The sequence below is a fragment of the Balaenoptera borealis genome, assembly GCF_965194805.1.
Source record: "Balaenoptera borealis genome assembly, chromosome: 15".
NCBI lineage: Eukaryota > Metazoa > Chordata > Mammalia > Artiodactyla > Balaenopteridae > Balaenoptera > Balaenoptera borealis.
The window spans coordinates 45,374,806-45,390,233 of NC_138871.1; the positions used below are offsets into that span (position 1 = coordinate 45,374,806).

A 15,428-nucleotide genomic window follows, 5' to 3' on the forward strand; every position below is an offset into this window, starting at 1 on the left:
CTAGGGGCTGTGACGACTGGAGACCTACTGTGAGACTTTGCGCTTGCCAAGAACAAGTTTATACCCTAGACAGGGAGGCAACAGCAGCCTCACGGGGAAGTATGTTAAGTACGCAGAAGTCTTGTGGGATTCAGAAAGGACAGAGAGATGGATGGAGACTGGAGCTAAGACTAGGACCCCGACAGTGGAGTCTTCAATATTTGGTGACTCAGCCTCCGACCTCCTGCCTGTCTTTAGAGGACAGAGTTATCTGCACAGTATCCACATCATTTTCTTCTTTGTTTACACTGCCATTTCTCTAGCCCCATCTTCTCTGGTGAGATAGCTGCAGTCTGGGCCAAATAGCTATTTGGTATCTTCCTACCTTGATTTCCTCTTTTCCTGTCTCATTTTCTTATTCATTGTTTCCCTCTTTCAGCCACAGTATTTCAGTGTTCTTCACGTGTCCTTTCCTACCTTCCCAGTTCCCAGACCGCTAGCCTCCTTTCCCCCCACACCCTGTTGCCCATCTGAATGTGCACCACCCAGGCAGGAGTCTGTTCACCTTTCCTTCTACTCACGTTTTCCTGCAAACTAACTACCCACGGCCCTTCACTTCTGAGCTTTGCTTTGCATTTTCCAAGATGAGAGTGAATTATCTGATACCTTTATTTTCTTGTCAAACATTTACCTTCTCTGATCCAGGTGCTGTGAAGGGCACCACAGAGAAGTAATGTAATGAAGATACACCTTTCCAGGAACTCAGAACAGACCGTTGGCAGTTATTGTATCTGAGAATCTCCTAAGACTTTCTGGGGAAAAAATAGAAGAATTTTGGGACTTAAGTTGAGCCCTAATATTGTAAACATTTCACAATTATGTATTAGGAGGGGAGACAATGGGTGATCCTAATACCCTTAGGTGGAGAAGGAACCTATTGTGAGGCGGGAGAAAATGTACATTCTTACCCATTCATTCTACCATGGTTGGTGGGCGTAAGACATGAGAAGGTATCATTCAACACCCTCTTGTCTAGCTCTGGGAATGCTCTGCTCACCTGCAGACAGAGCTGCAAATGAAGAATAGCGGGTTTCCTTGGGAGGTGGGAGGAGTCTCATAGGAACTGTTATCACTGGTGAAAAAGGAAGCTTCCCCTTCTGTGATGAGAGACAGGAGCAAAAACTGTGAGAGCGGACCCATGGTGAGCACTAGGCCAGGCAGAGGCAGGGCCCTGGTCTCCTGCTGCCAGCAGCAGTGAGCTCTGTGGACTCCTCTTCCACCCGTGGTAGTAGTGAAGAGTTACAGAGAAGGACCATCATCCTTGGGCAGTGGAGTCAAGGGGCATGTTTGGGAATGGTGGGGACCCACGGGGAGCTTAGACTTCCAGCAGTGACTCTGGGTGGAGAATCAGGACTCAAAGGTATTACAGTTGTGCCCTTAATTGTTTCCCCAGACTTGGTGGGTAGAGAAAACTAAGATTAGGTAAAGAAGAATGAACTATGTCCCTGGTCCTCATAGAGAATGACATTGTGATGGGTGGTTAGGGAAATGGACACATACACATGTAATACAGGGGAGTGAACAGAGTTGGGGTGATGGGTAAGGAGAGAAAGTGTTGAGTGTGAGCTGAGTATGGGATTGGCCAGCCTTAGTGATCTGAATGGGAAGAGTCGTGTTGTGGCCTCCTTGGAAATCCCTTAAAGTGACTGATGGTGTTTGTTCCTCTTTGTGGCATAAATGCTCTCAATACTGCTGATGAGGACATGAGGACTGAACCTTCCTCGTTCACTCTAACCAGATGAGATCATTAGTGTCCTAGATCATTTTCTTACTAGTCGATACTGAAATTTTCCCACCCTGGTCTTCTTTGGCCAACACAGAGATAAATGCTTATGACACCAGGGAATTAAACTTAGCAGAGTTCAGGTAAAACCAGCTGGCAAGAGGGGGATGGTGCCATGACCACTGCTCAGGGCACTCTCATTCCGTAAAGCTGGCTTCAGCATAGATGGTACAGAGTTGCTGAAGACCAGTCATGGCAGGGATCATACAGATGACCAGGTACAATTTCTGTCCTCTCTCACCTGAAGAATCTGAGATCCAGTGAAGATAAGATCTTGCCCAAATTCAGAGATGCAGAACCAGGGAAAAAACCCCAAGTCCTCCAATTGCTGGGTCAGGGTGTCCTCTCTTCTGCAGTGTAACCTTAGAATACAATGTTCTCTAGCTAGACTGGGCTATTGCATTTGACTCATGAAGACCTTGATAAAATACAAAATGAAGCCATGCATTAAGCTCCAATCATCAATAATACTTTAGTGTGGAGGGTGACAGCTTTCTCTTACATTAACCAGGCCAATAGGATAGGATTTAAGAATAACCTGCTCCCATCCCTACTACCAGTAGAAAACCTTCCCCCTTCTTTCCTCCTTCTGCTTTGCCCTAAAGCACATACCCACCTTAGTTAGGGCAGCATCTTTGTTAGTGTTGAGCCTAGAAGTACACCATGTTGACTTTCCTCTTTGGGCCATGTCAGGATTTCTTAGACAAGGCAGATCTTTGGGCCTTTCCTGTGTTTTTCTAGTTGCCATTTCTGTGATGGAAGTGAAACTCAAGACGTTTTAGATTAAATCTCATAATCTGTCATTCTTCTTCACACCTAAGAGATCAAGAGTAGAGGAGGAAAAGCCATGAAATATTCCTTCTTCCAGCCAGTGGGGTCATTGATGACTAACATGGTCAGTGTCTTTAGAAAAACTGACACTAAGAAAATGCATTTGGACAAGAAGGTCCTACTGTATAGCACAGGGAACTATATTCAGTATCCTGTGATAAACCATAATGGAAAAGAATATAAAAAAGAATTTTATATATATATATATACACACACATATAATATAGGAATCAATTTGCTGTACAGCAAAAATTAACACAACATGGTAAATCAACTATACTTCAAAAAAAAAAAAAAGGAAAATGCATTTCAGGGGTTAAAAACTCCATTCTAGAGCTTTATAAATGACATGCTTTATCTGGTAACTTAAAGAACTTTTGATGTTCCATTGTTCTCCTATGAGGACCATGGGTCATGTGGTTCATCTCCCTTAGTCCCCACTGCCAGGTAGGTGAAAAATCAAATGCATTGAATCAGATCTCACCACTGAACATATGCTCACTGCCTGGGCTAATTCCTTCTCTCACAAATTCCTTTCCTTACATATCTTCTCACAGAATTATCGGCCCTTCAAACTGGTCAGATAAAGACAGTAAGCTCTCAGCTCTGATCACCTCACTTCCCTACTCAAAACAGTTATCAGCTGCTGACTAGCTGTAGCAGTTGTTCCCAAAGTGGTCCCTGGACCATCAGCGTCAGCATCGCTGGGAAGCTTGTTAGAAATGCACATTCTTGGGCCCCACCTCAGACCCACTGAATCAGGAACTCTGCAGGTGGAGACCAGAAAGCTGTGCTTTAACAAGCCCTCCAGATGATTTTGATGCATGTTTGACAAGCACTGGACCCCAGCTCTCTGGAGCCCGCCATTGAAGAGACATCATATTATAAACTAAAAGCCACCTGTTCAGCCTCCTGTGTGCACCCCTGTACGCACCCTGTACTCTGGTTAAAGAGAAGAGGCACTTCATTTTCATGCCTTCCTGCCTTTACTCAAGTGGATCCTCTGCCTGGAATGCTTTCCCCTGCCTTACCCTGTACCTGTCTACCCAATTCGTTACCTAAAAGCTTTGCCTGCCTTACATGTTTCTGATGAGGGATGTTTTTCATTTTTAGAAGCAAAGATGGCCATCCCCAGTTATTTACAGGCCCTTTCATCACGCTGATAGGACCCCAGCAACACTGGAGGGTTTCTCCAGGTGACAGTCTGCAAGCATCCTCTAGGCCTCACATAGGTTAACTAACATTTGCTCGTTGTTTCCCTTCCGGGAGCCTCCAAAGGCAAGCGCTGTGACTGAAGAGGGGATAATTCAGTCCAGACCTGATGGATAAACAGGATACAAAATCCAATGCTGCTGATGTGAGCAATGAGCAATAAAGACAGCCTATAATTCAACGGCATGAGCCTTGATAACTGTCTCTTGCCATTTCTAGCCTCCCAAGCTGAATGCCTCCTCAGGATGTGAAAGTGAAACTCATTCTGATAATTGAAGCACTGGAAAACACTGGTAGTTTTGTAAAAACTACAAACTGTAAATACACGATGTTCTGAGCAATGCATTCGCTTCTGCCAGGTTTCATGAGCCAAAATGACCACCTTCCTTACAAAAACTGGAAACAAATCCTGACTAATAATCCTAAACTCTCAGCTAGTCTCTGTAGTACATTTCTCAAAATGCTGTCCACCAACGTGATCCCTCCTGCCTTCAAGGTGTCACTCACTAGGTCTGTAGCCGTTTGCAGCTGTGGGGGAACTGGGCAGCCTCTTCCTGCACGAATGAATGATAACGACTAACATGTCCGACAGGGCTGTTGTGAAGATTAACTGGATCGTAGGTTCCCCTGTAAATGGCAAAGTTAATGTAAATGTTAGCTAATATTATTATTTTGACCACCCACTCCCTGCTGCCTCCTCCAAAGCCAGAGATCTTATAGCTTCACTTGACAAACTGAAAAATCATTCTTATAGTTATGTCATAAATATTCAGTTAGTCCTGGAATATGCCCAGAGGTGACTGGGGCTTGGTTGAAAACAGCCAGTTGCTTTTAGTGAGATGTTGTGATTAGGATGTGGAAGGAGTTAGAAAGAACACATTTGGTTCAAAGTGCTGATTTTTCCCAGTGTGGTCCTCAGGCTGATCTCTTGTTCACAGAATTGTGGGCTCTTTGAATTGGAGGGTGCTGTAGAGGTGACCTAGTCTAACCTTCACACGTTTCAGAAATCCATGCCACAGCATCCCTGACAAGTGTCATTAGCTCTTGCTTGGACATCTCCAGAGTTGAGTGAGCTCATCTCAGAAGCGCATTGCATTGTTAGATAGTTCCAGTTGTTGGAACATTCTTTCAAACTTTGAGCCAAAATCTTTCATTTTACTTCAAACTATTGTTCTACATTCTCAACTCTGACAGAAAGCACAGAAGGCTGCTCTTCTCAATATGGCAGGGCTTCCTGAAGACATAATGCACAGCTAGCTTGCTTCTCTTCTCTGAACTAAACATCCCCAGGTCTTGTAAATTTCCTTTGTTGATGTAGTTTCCAAAACTGCCTCCCAATCCTGGTTCCCTTGTCTGGATGAGGAGCATGAATTTTTATGATGTGATTGCTGGGGTAATAATAAACTGGCAGGAAGATGGTCTTATAATAAGGCAAACTTTCCCCTCCTCCCTGCACCCTTACTGCAGCACACAACTACAGGAATTCAAAAAGAACCCAGTGGTAACTGACCCTCCAAGCTTCCAAGGCTCTAAGGAACCAACCAACACAGTGACATTGGGCTATGAGGGCAGCCTGATACTGTTTGTTATGCAGAATGAATTCACTTGGTGTATTTCCTACTGATCCTCTCTTTATCCAAAGTGATAGAATTCTTCCCAGTAATTCTATAGAAATGTTTAAGCAGCAGGCAGTGTAGGAAGTTGGATGTAGTGATAACATGCATAGGGAGACTGATCTAAGTTCGAATACGGCTCTGCCACTTCAGCAATTTACTTTACATCTCTGAACCTCTGTTTTCTCATGGGTAAAATCAGGATGATCATTCCTACCTCAAAAAGTTAATGTGAGGGCTTAAATGCATTGCTATTTCCAAAACAGAGCCTGGCTCACAGAAGGTGCTTATGAGTGCACTCTGATGTTCTTAGCACATGGACTTTTGTTGAGGTTTTGGCCCTCCTCCCTCCAAAGCAGCCCAGATAAAAGGTGTTTAAGACATTCTGGTGTGGTGATAAGAGTACTGAGGAATCCAAAGCAAGAGGTGGCAAAGTTCTTTTTGTGAAGGCCCAGAGGTAATTATAATACTTTAAATTTGCATTTTAGTAGTCACGTGTGTCTAGCGACTACAGGTAGCAACCTAGGTGCATGTGAATTAGAATTGTGGCCAAAAAAAGGCTAAGCCCAGTCCTTGGGTTGAGTGACAAACTAATAAGCAGTAGGGAAAGGATTCAAGTTTTCCTGTAGGAGAATAACAAGAACAGAAATGTGGAGAATCCGAAGACCGCCAACAGCTGACACCCTTGCACAGAGTGGTCAGGTATTTCAGCCTTTGTGGGTCATACAGCCTCTATCACAACCACTCAGCTCTGCTGTTGAAGTGCCGAAGAACCACAGACAATATGTAAATAAATGAGTGTGGCCATGTTACAGTACAGTGTTATTTACAAAAACAGGCAGCAGGCTGGATTTGACCATAGGCCACAGTTAGTCAACCCCTGGTCCAAAGTCCTATCTTCTTTCTTTCCCTTTTCCTTTTCTTTTCTTTTTCCTTTCCTTTTCTTTTCTTTTACTGTTTCTTTCTCTCTCTCTTTCTTTTTCTTCCTCCCTCCCTCCTTCCCTCCCTCCCTTCCCTCCTTCCTTCCTTCCTTCCCTTGTAAGAACACTTAACATGAGATCTACCCTCTTAACAAATTTTGAACTGCGTGTTGTAAACTATTGTCACAGTGTTGTACAGCAGATCTCTACAACTCTGTAAGTTATTCATTTTGCATAACTGAAACTTTATACCTGTAGAACAACAACTCCATTTCTCCCTCATCCCAGCCCCTGGCAACCACCATTCTACTCTATTCTATGAGTTTGGCTATTTTAGATATCTCATATAAGTAGACTCGTGCAGTATTTGTTCTTCTGTGACCAGCTTATTTCACTTAGCATAGTGTCCTTAAGGTTTATCCTTGTTGTCATCAACAGTTGAAAGTCAAACTTTCCTTCTGGCATGTGGCCGATTCTTTCTGAGTAGTGCTGCAGTGAACATGGCAGTACAAATATCTCTTTGAGATCCTGATTTTGATGCTTTTGGATAAACACCCAGAAGTGGGATTGCTGCATCATATGGTAATTTTTTTGGCAATTTTTCAGGAACCTTCTTACTGTTTTCCATAGCAGTTACACCATTTTACATTCCCATCAAAAATATACAAGAGTTCCAGTTTCTCCACATCCTTGCCAACATTTGTTCCTTTGCTTTTTTGATAATAGCCATCCTAACATACATCCTAAGTATGAGGTTGTTAGTCTTATTTTCTGATTTCAGCCTTGGGGACCCGCTTCTATCGCTTTCATCTTTCCAAGAGCATCTCTCTTCCACTCTCAAGGACTCTAGTATCCCCTCTAGGTTCATTGGGCACACAGTCCCAAAATCTGTCTGAAGGTTTGCTTCAAATACTTGTAGCTCCTAGAGGGGCAAGGACCTCCATCCACTATCCTTGAGAAAGAAGGAGAGGGAGTATGTATTATACAAAACCTTCCATCCAAATCATCTCTTAGGTATGCAAGTGCCCTGTTGTATGATTCCATGACAGTCCATACTCTTGCTTTGTACCATTTAGCTCAACTATGGTTATTTTTGTGATAGTGAGCTTACCGTCTCCCCTCCTCCCTCTCTATGAAGGCAGGGCCATGTCTGAATTGCTGTACCTGGCTATATCCCTGGCATTTAGCAGAGTGACCCACACAAGGTACACACTCAACAAATACCTGCCCCTCAACTCATCCATAGAAGTTTTTCAGACCCCATTTGCCAGACTTCCTCTTCCTAGCACTGTAGGGAAAAGTTTGACTTCTGACGGTTAATGAACTCCAGGCCTAAAAAACAAGACCTAACGGCATATTATAGGCATGGTCTTGACTGAAGGCCTGCCATCTCAGGCCTCAGAAGTTTTCTTGGTAACTATCACTGACAAATCTTCTCTATTTACACATTTCAGGGATTTCTTGGCGGGAAACTTAAGGAACTGTTCCTTTTGAAACTTGGGATTGGTGATTCAGTCAATATTTTCTTCCTTGGAGAAATGACCTTTTAGAATTTTTGTACCTGGCATACCTTTTTCTGATCCTTAAATTGGATTTTGTGAACTAAGTTTTGGAGGGCTTTTCCTTTTGTAAGCATGAACAGCAGCAGAAGACAGTTAAGTGCTGAATCTGTGTTCACAAACCAGGCGTGGAAATACAGTCATCTGAGCAGCCCCTCAGTGGACAGAGCTGGCTGACTTCCACAAGGCAGGCAGGCAGGCAGGCAAAGTTCACTAACAGGCTGCTGGGAGAGTTTCCAGGGCTCATCACAGGCTGCCACCTCGCTTATACCCCCAGGAGGGTAAAAAGGAGGCTGATTCATAGGTTACCCAGCAGGGGTAAGTGAGGTGGGAGGAAGATGGTGGGTAAGTGGGGGGAGAGATGGATGGTGTGGCTCTTTCCCTGTTATTTTGTTGTTGCAGCCACCTGGTGCCCTCTGTGGGTCTCAGTGGAGGGCAGATCCCAAGCCAGTGTCCCTTCCTCCCTACTGCAGCCATGCTGAAGTCCCATTCAGTATCCCACAGCCCTTGCCACCATAATTTGGCTGAATAACTCCCCTTCCCACTTTGCCCCATGAATTCTTGGAGGTTTCAACAGAGGCTCAGTGTAGTGTCCTTCTCTTGTCCCTTCCCCTTTGCTTGGGGGCTGCAGTGGGTTGAATAGTGGTCCCCTCCAAAGATATGTCCAAGTCCTAACCCCTGGAACCCGTGAAGGTGACCTTATTGGAAAAATGATCTTTGCAGATATAATGTAAGGATTTGAGATGAGATCATCCTGAGCTTAGGGTGGGCCCTAGGTCCAATGACAGGTGCCCTTATAAGAAGAGGAGAGGACACACAGAGACACAGGAAAAGGTTATGTGAAGTCAGAGGCAGGAATTAGAGCGATATAGCCGCAAGCCAAGCAATGCCGTAGATTGCCCCTGGTGGAGGCACGGAATGGATTCTCCTTCAGAGCCTCCAGCTGGAACCAACCCTGCCCACACCTTGATTTTGAACTTCTGGCCTCCACAAGTGTGAGAGAATAAATTTCTATAGTGTTAAGCCACCCAGTTTGTGGTAATTTGTTATGGCAGCCCTAGGAAACTCACACAAGTGGTAATGTGAGTGTGGTTCGGAAAAGACCTGAGCGTATCAACCCCACATTGTTATCTTTTCAGCAGCATTGTCCAGGGCAGCCAGGGCTTGGAAGTGTTGAGGAAAATAGTGCTGGGTCATGTGCTATTAACCACCAGCCCTAAAGCCGGGGGTGACTGTGGCAGATAGCACCTCCCTTATCCTTATCAGCTGGGAAAATGAGAGAATAACTATAGAGCTCTGTGACCACCCGGCTGGCTGTGGAGGGCTAGAAAGGGCAGTCTGGTCATGGGACTTTCATATCTCTCTCCTCTCTTCACTCCTCCTTTGCTTCTTAGCCTACAAGTGGGAAAAGGGCCTCCCATCCACAGCAGCTGCTGCCGGTTAGACTGCAGACACAGTTCATTTTCTAAATGGTGGGCTCTTCCCTAAAGGGGCAAAGTAAAGCAACATTCAGAGTTGGAGAAAAAACATCCTCCCAGCCTCACTACTCTCTTTGGTCTTTCCCTCTCCCAGGCACCAGCCCTTTGGCCTGACGTCAGATCAGTGTGGCCGGAAGCATAAACTGGGTGAAGCAGAGAGTGAGTACCAAGCATGTGCTGGTGAGATAATCTGGGGAACCATGAAGGGGCCAAGGTGGGGGATGGCTCGCTTTGGCTGTTTGGGTTTCCATCATTTACAAATGTTGGGAGTTCCTTTTGGTGTTGATGGATAGGACAAATCTTCATTTGTCCTATTGGCTGAAAAAAGTCTCATTTAACAATGAAGAGAGAGATTTTTGGCAGTCACTAAATGGTCCAGTGCTACAGCCTCAGCTAAGACATTTCTGTTAAAACAGAAATATGTATGCTGTTTATAGTTGCTTTCATGTTCATTTCATTTGAGTCTCCCAATAGCCCATGAGATGAGTGGAGCAAGGATTATCACTCCATCTTATAATGAGGAAACATGAGGTTCATGAGGCGAAGAGGATGTAGATGGACAGCAGGGATGTAGTAGGGAATTCCAAGTTTGGGGAGGCGTGTGGGTTGGGAGATGAGTGTGAAGGGATCTGGAAGTGAAGAAGTCTTCATGGCTGCAGAGCAAGTCATGCGGATGAACGATACAGGTGGAGAGCACTGTCACTTGAAAAGTTTTCTGAAGTGGCGTAGGTGATTAGAAATGAAAAAATCAGGGATACCTGTGGTTTGTGAGCAGAGATTCCCCCCAGAGCCTGAACGTTCAATACGTGGTGGATTTTGCTAAAACTGAGTCTCCTCACCCCAGTGACTGCCCACCTTAAAGATGCTTCATGGTAATATAACGAATGAACTTTGTCCTCTGCAATACAGAGGAGAGGCTGCCATGGTAGCGAGTTGTTGCATCCTGCGCGTGGATGCTGAATGGGGTCCCCCTGTGCAAGGCAGCATTTGAGGAAGCTGGCTCTTTCGGGCTCTGGGAGGCCTGGCTGGTGCATGTGACCTTTGGGTTGTTATCTGGCTGTATGGAGCCTTGAGAGGAGGGACTTGGCACATCTACCACCCCCAGCGGGAGGCCTGTCCTCAGCTGGTCTGACACATCACATTTGCTTTTTGATTTGCACACATAAAATGAATCTCCCCAACGACCCTCTCCCAAGAGCCTCATCAATTAGAACTGCTTTTGTCCTTAGCCTCCTTTTGTTGACCAGCTTGGAAATTCGTTAGGAGGGAGAAGAAAGGGAAATTGTCTTTGTGGGCAGTGGTGCTGGAGAGCTGGCTTCTAATGAAGGAGCCCTGAATGGTGCCATTGTGCTGCTGTTTATATAGTTTTTATTTTAATTTGCATCCGTACCAGGCTCGGATCCCGAGAGCCATTCGGCTGTGTCTGGAGCTTTTATCTCCTCCCATAGAGCCAAATCTGCCAGCTTATCATTTGCCTCGAGGAAATTAATGTGGGTACCCCTCCCCTTGCTTTTATCATGTGCGGTTGAATTGTTTATGCATCCGTGGAGAGAAAGAAAGGCTGCACAGAACCGCAGGTTTCTTTCCCAGTGTTCATGGATCATCTGAGACTTAAAAGGCTTCTAGAGCCAAGGACTCAGGGAGCAAGGCCTGGACTGAGGCAAAGGGATGGAGGGTAGGGGATGGAGACGCGGCCTCAAGGAACTGAACTGAATGCCTTGAAGTAAGAAGTGAGAGAAACTGTACTCCATCTCCCCTCATCCTCTGCATGGATATATATTCCTCACTCTTTTTCTACTTTTCCTGAATGTGTCAGCCAAATATGACTCAAGAACCAACCCCAGCTCACTCTTCCCTTTTTAATTAAATTGCAGCTCCTTAGTGTGGCATTGAAGACTCCACATAACTTAGTCCCTTGCACTTCCTGCTGCTGGCTAATGAGAATTTTCAGTTCCAGCGTATGGACTTCCTGCGCCGTGGTTCTCCCCCTCTGTGAGCTTGCCTCTGTCCCATGTCCCTGCTCAGGCTGCCCGCCCCTGGAATGCCCTCCTGCCTCGTCTCGTCCCCGCTCCTTCAGTCCCATTTATGGAGCCTTCCCTGAACGCTCCAGCTCACGTGGTTCTCTTCATTCACTAAGGTCCTGGCTACTCAAAATGGGGCCCTGACCAGCAGCTGGGACCTCCACTCAGAACCTGTGAGAAATGTAGCATCTTGAGCTCCACCCCAGAACTACTGAATCAGAATCTGCATTTGGACAAGACCCCTGGGTATTCCAAATGCACAGTAAAGTTTGAAAGCCCCGTTCCAGACACCTGTGACATTTACCGTGAGTGGCAACACTTTGAGACAAAGGCAGGCAACTTAGGTTCACTTGTGGCATCCTTTACAGCTCCAGGATGACCTGACTACATTGTAAGAGCTCAATAAATACTTGGTTAATTCCATGCAGATTTGCCCTGTAAGTCACATTTATTTGTTGCTCTTTTTAAAACATTGGACATCCACTGTTTTGATGTCCTTTTATGTGTGCTTGTTTTATCATCCTCATCTTAATTATGAACATATTAAGGGCAGGGACCTTTGGCTGTTTTTTCTTATCTCCATACAGCTCTTTCCCCTGTGACAAAATAAGCCTTCCCAAGACTTTTCAGAGCAGAGAATAGCGATCGCCTCTGACCCTATTTCCACATTGTGTTGGGTCAGAAATCCTGGTGCCCAGAGTGTTGCCCTTGGGGCTCTGCCCTCATCTCAGCCTTCCTAAGGCAATTACTGCCAACATCAGGTTACCCTCATATCTCTGTCTCCAGTACTCCAGCTCCAGAAACAAAAGACAGACATTTCCCTCAAGAAGTGACAGTTTAGTGAGCATGAAAGAGGTTATAGATGCACAGTGTGTATTGAGCACAGGGGTCTGAAGCCCTCAGGGAGAGCTTCTGGAGAAGGAGCCTTAAACCGTGCCTGGAAGAGGAGGAGGGTTTTGTGTTCAGTCTAGGCTAAGACATGTGACAAGGCCCTCAGGCCGAGAGACCATGGGGATGGAGAGCCAGGGCACTATTGCACCGTGTGTGTGTGTGTGTGTGTGTGTGTGTGTGTGTGTGTGTGCGTGCACGCGCACACCTGGGTGGGTGGGCCCAGCTTGCCCAGGGCTTTGTGCCTATCTAAGGGAAGTGAGATTTCATCCTACAGGTGGTGGAAAGCCACAGGGGACACTGAGCTGGGAGGAGACAATTGTGGAGTTAAATCTCTCTGTGCCAACACTGGGGTGGGTGGCCTGGATAGGGTGAGAGGGACACCTGTGGGGGGGATGTAGCCAGAATCTAGGCAAGAGAGGATGGCAACCACACAGGAGCGCCAGCTGTAAGGACCCCAGGGTTGTGCTCTTCTGTGTGCCTCACATCCGGTTAGTTGCCACTTCGTGTCCAACCAGCTTCTGAACTCTCCAGGACTTAGTCCCTGTTGTCTATTCCCACTGGCATGGTCCAAATACTCATCACTCCTATTTGCCTCCCCTGGAGGTTCTTCTAAAGTGCAGTCTGGCCTGGTTCTCTTTCCTGGCTCCCTAGTGTCCTTGCCTGGAGGGTAAGGACCAGCCTCTCCCCCATGGCATAGCAGGCCCTTTGTTCTGGCCCACCAGCCCCTCTCCAGCCTGAGCTCTCTCCACCCCAGCTGATGCCCTCCTCTCTGCACAGAGTTCCCAGTTCCTGGAACCTGCTTTGCCCTGGGGAATTTCAGAACTTTCCCCTGCACTTAGAAACTCCTCCCCCCACTCTGGTTGGTGAATTCTCTTCCTCCAAGATCCAGTGCAAATGTCATCTCCCGGGGAAAACTTCCCAGACTCCCCAGACACACATGCTTCCTCCTCTGCATCACCTGAGCCTTTATGCATCTCTCTCTGGCTTCTGATGTTGAATTCAAGGTGACTTTATGCATCTGCCTCCCACCTCCCTGCCCCGTGGCTAGTGCCTTGAGACAGTTCCTGGAAAAGGGGGTCTGGGGGCCACAGAGGGGTGACGTACTCAGGGTCCCCCTCTCCCCAGGCCCTTCACCTCTGTAGCAACAGCTCCCGGCTCTGGCTCTGCACCTGGCCCAGGGCACCAGTTGGTTGAATTAAACACAATTGGCCTGAGCCAGGAAAGCAGAAGGCTGAGAAGAGAATCTAAGTGTGCCCCGTCCAGTAGAAATGCAACGTGAGCACATTTTACATTTCGTAGCTGCCACATTAAAAAAAAAAGGTAAAAGTTAAAAGAAACAGATAAACACATGTCCATAGCTACTTTATCTGTAATAGCCCCCAAACAGAAACAACCCCAATGTCCATCAACAGGTGAATGGATAAAAAAACTATGATAGACTCATATAATGAAATAACACTCAGCAATTAAAAAAAATGAGCTCCTGATAACAACGTGAGTGAATCGCACAATAATTATGCTGAGTGAAAGCAGTAAAAAATTATGCATACTATGTGATTCCACTTACATAAAATTCTACAAAATGCAAGCTATTCCATAGAGACAGACTGAATATCCTTAATTATCTTAGGATGGGGGGGCAGTGGGGAGGAGGGACTATAAAGGGGCATGAGAAAACCTCTTTGCGGGTGATGGACATGTACATTATATGATGTAATGATGGTTTCACAGTGTGTACATGTCAAAACTTGTCAAATTGAACACTTTAAGTACATGGAGTTGATTGTACATCAATTATACTTCAATAAAGTAATAGAAATGAAACAATAATTAATTTAAATAATATATTTTAACCCCATATATCCAAAATATTATCATTTTAACATATCAATATAAGAATTAGTAATGAGATTTTTTACATTCTTATTTTTGTACTGTTTTTGAAATCTGGCGTGCATTTTATAGAGACAGCACATCTCACTTTGGACTGGATATTTCAAGTGTTCGGTAGCCGCACTGACCGGTAGCTACCATGCTGGACACCACAAATCCAGACCCTCTCGTGAATCTCCCTCCCCTCTCCTCAGATTGGGCAAATCCTGAGCAAACAGCTCAAATCTGCAGCTGGAATAGTTTTGAGCTGGCCCTTTCTGTGGCTCTGAAGCTCTTGGGCCCTGTGGGGCTGTGGGTCAGAGAGTGGCTTTGGAAAGTCTGGATCATAAACCTAGAATTTTGTGTGAATTCCCACCTCCCATCCTACTCTCTGTTTAAGCCTGAAAAGTAGCATATCTGTTTGCTTTAAGAGAACACCATCTTATAATACTTTCCCTTTTGCATGAGGTCACAAATTTACTTCACTGACTGCATGCAGGGGGTGGGTACTGGGGTAGGAAGAGGAGCTGCCCGGAGCTAAGGAGGGCACCCATTGTGTGGGTATCAGCTTCTGAGAGGTGGAGTGAGTCTGGGGCTGCAGCTGGGGAGAGTGCAGGTGCAGAACAGCCTTGGACCTCACCCAGGGGCCTTCTCTGAGTCTGGGATCTGCCCTCTCAATGCCCTCAGCTCCTGTCAAGAAGGAGTCAGAAGGGTGGGGGGAATGGGAGGTGCTGGTGACAGGACAAATCGGGGCTTCACCAGCCCTGTGGTTGAGGGATCTCCTTGGGAGTTACCCAACAAATGCTACCTTAAGGATTGTGAGAGCCTTTTATAGTTCTGCCACTAACCAGCTCAGGGCCCCTGACCAAGTTACCTTCTCCTCAGGGTCTCAGTTTCCCCATATGTACAATGAAGGAATTGGAATAAACAACCTTAAAGGTCCCTTCCAGTCTTGTGTGAGGGGCAGTGATTCTAACTGCATTAAATTGAGCACATACGGGTGCTGGACAGTGTCCTGCATAAGGATGAGGTGACAAGAAACACACATGACACAGTTCTTGCCTTTATTACTGGAAAGTGGATTTATAGCCCTCTGTATTGCTTGACATTTTTTACAAGAACATATTACTTTTGTAAGTGAAAAAAGGCAGAGAAAGGGAAAAAAACAAACAAAAAAGGTATGTATGTGTGGTGAGAAACTAACCCCTC

At 45.8% G+C, this 15,428-nt stretch overlaps 1 protein-coding gene across 1 annotated transcript in view; it reads left to right on the forward strand.

Annotated features, from left to right (window-relative positions):
* Positions 1–15,428, forward strand: part of CLHC1 (clathrin heavy chain linker domain containing 1) — a 128,096-nt gene that overhangs the window by 66,007 nt on the left and 46,661 nt on the right. The window contains exon 13 of the transcript XR_014235115.1: positions 9,530–9,594. The gene's annotated coding sequence lies outside the window, so the exon portion shown is untranslated. The remainder of the gene's footprint in view (positions 1–9,529; positions 9,595–15,428) is intronic.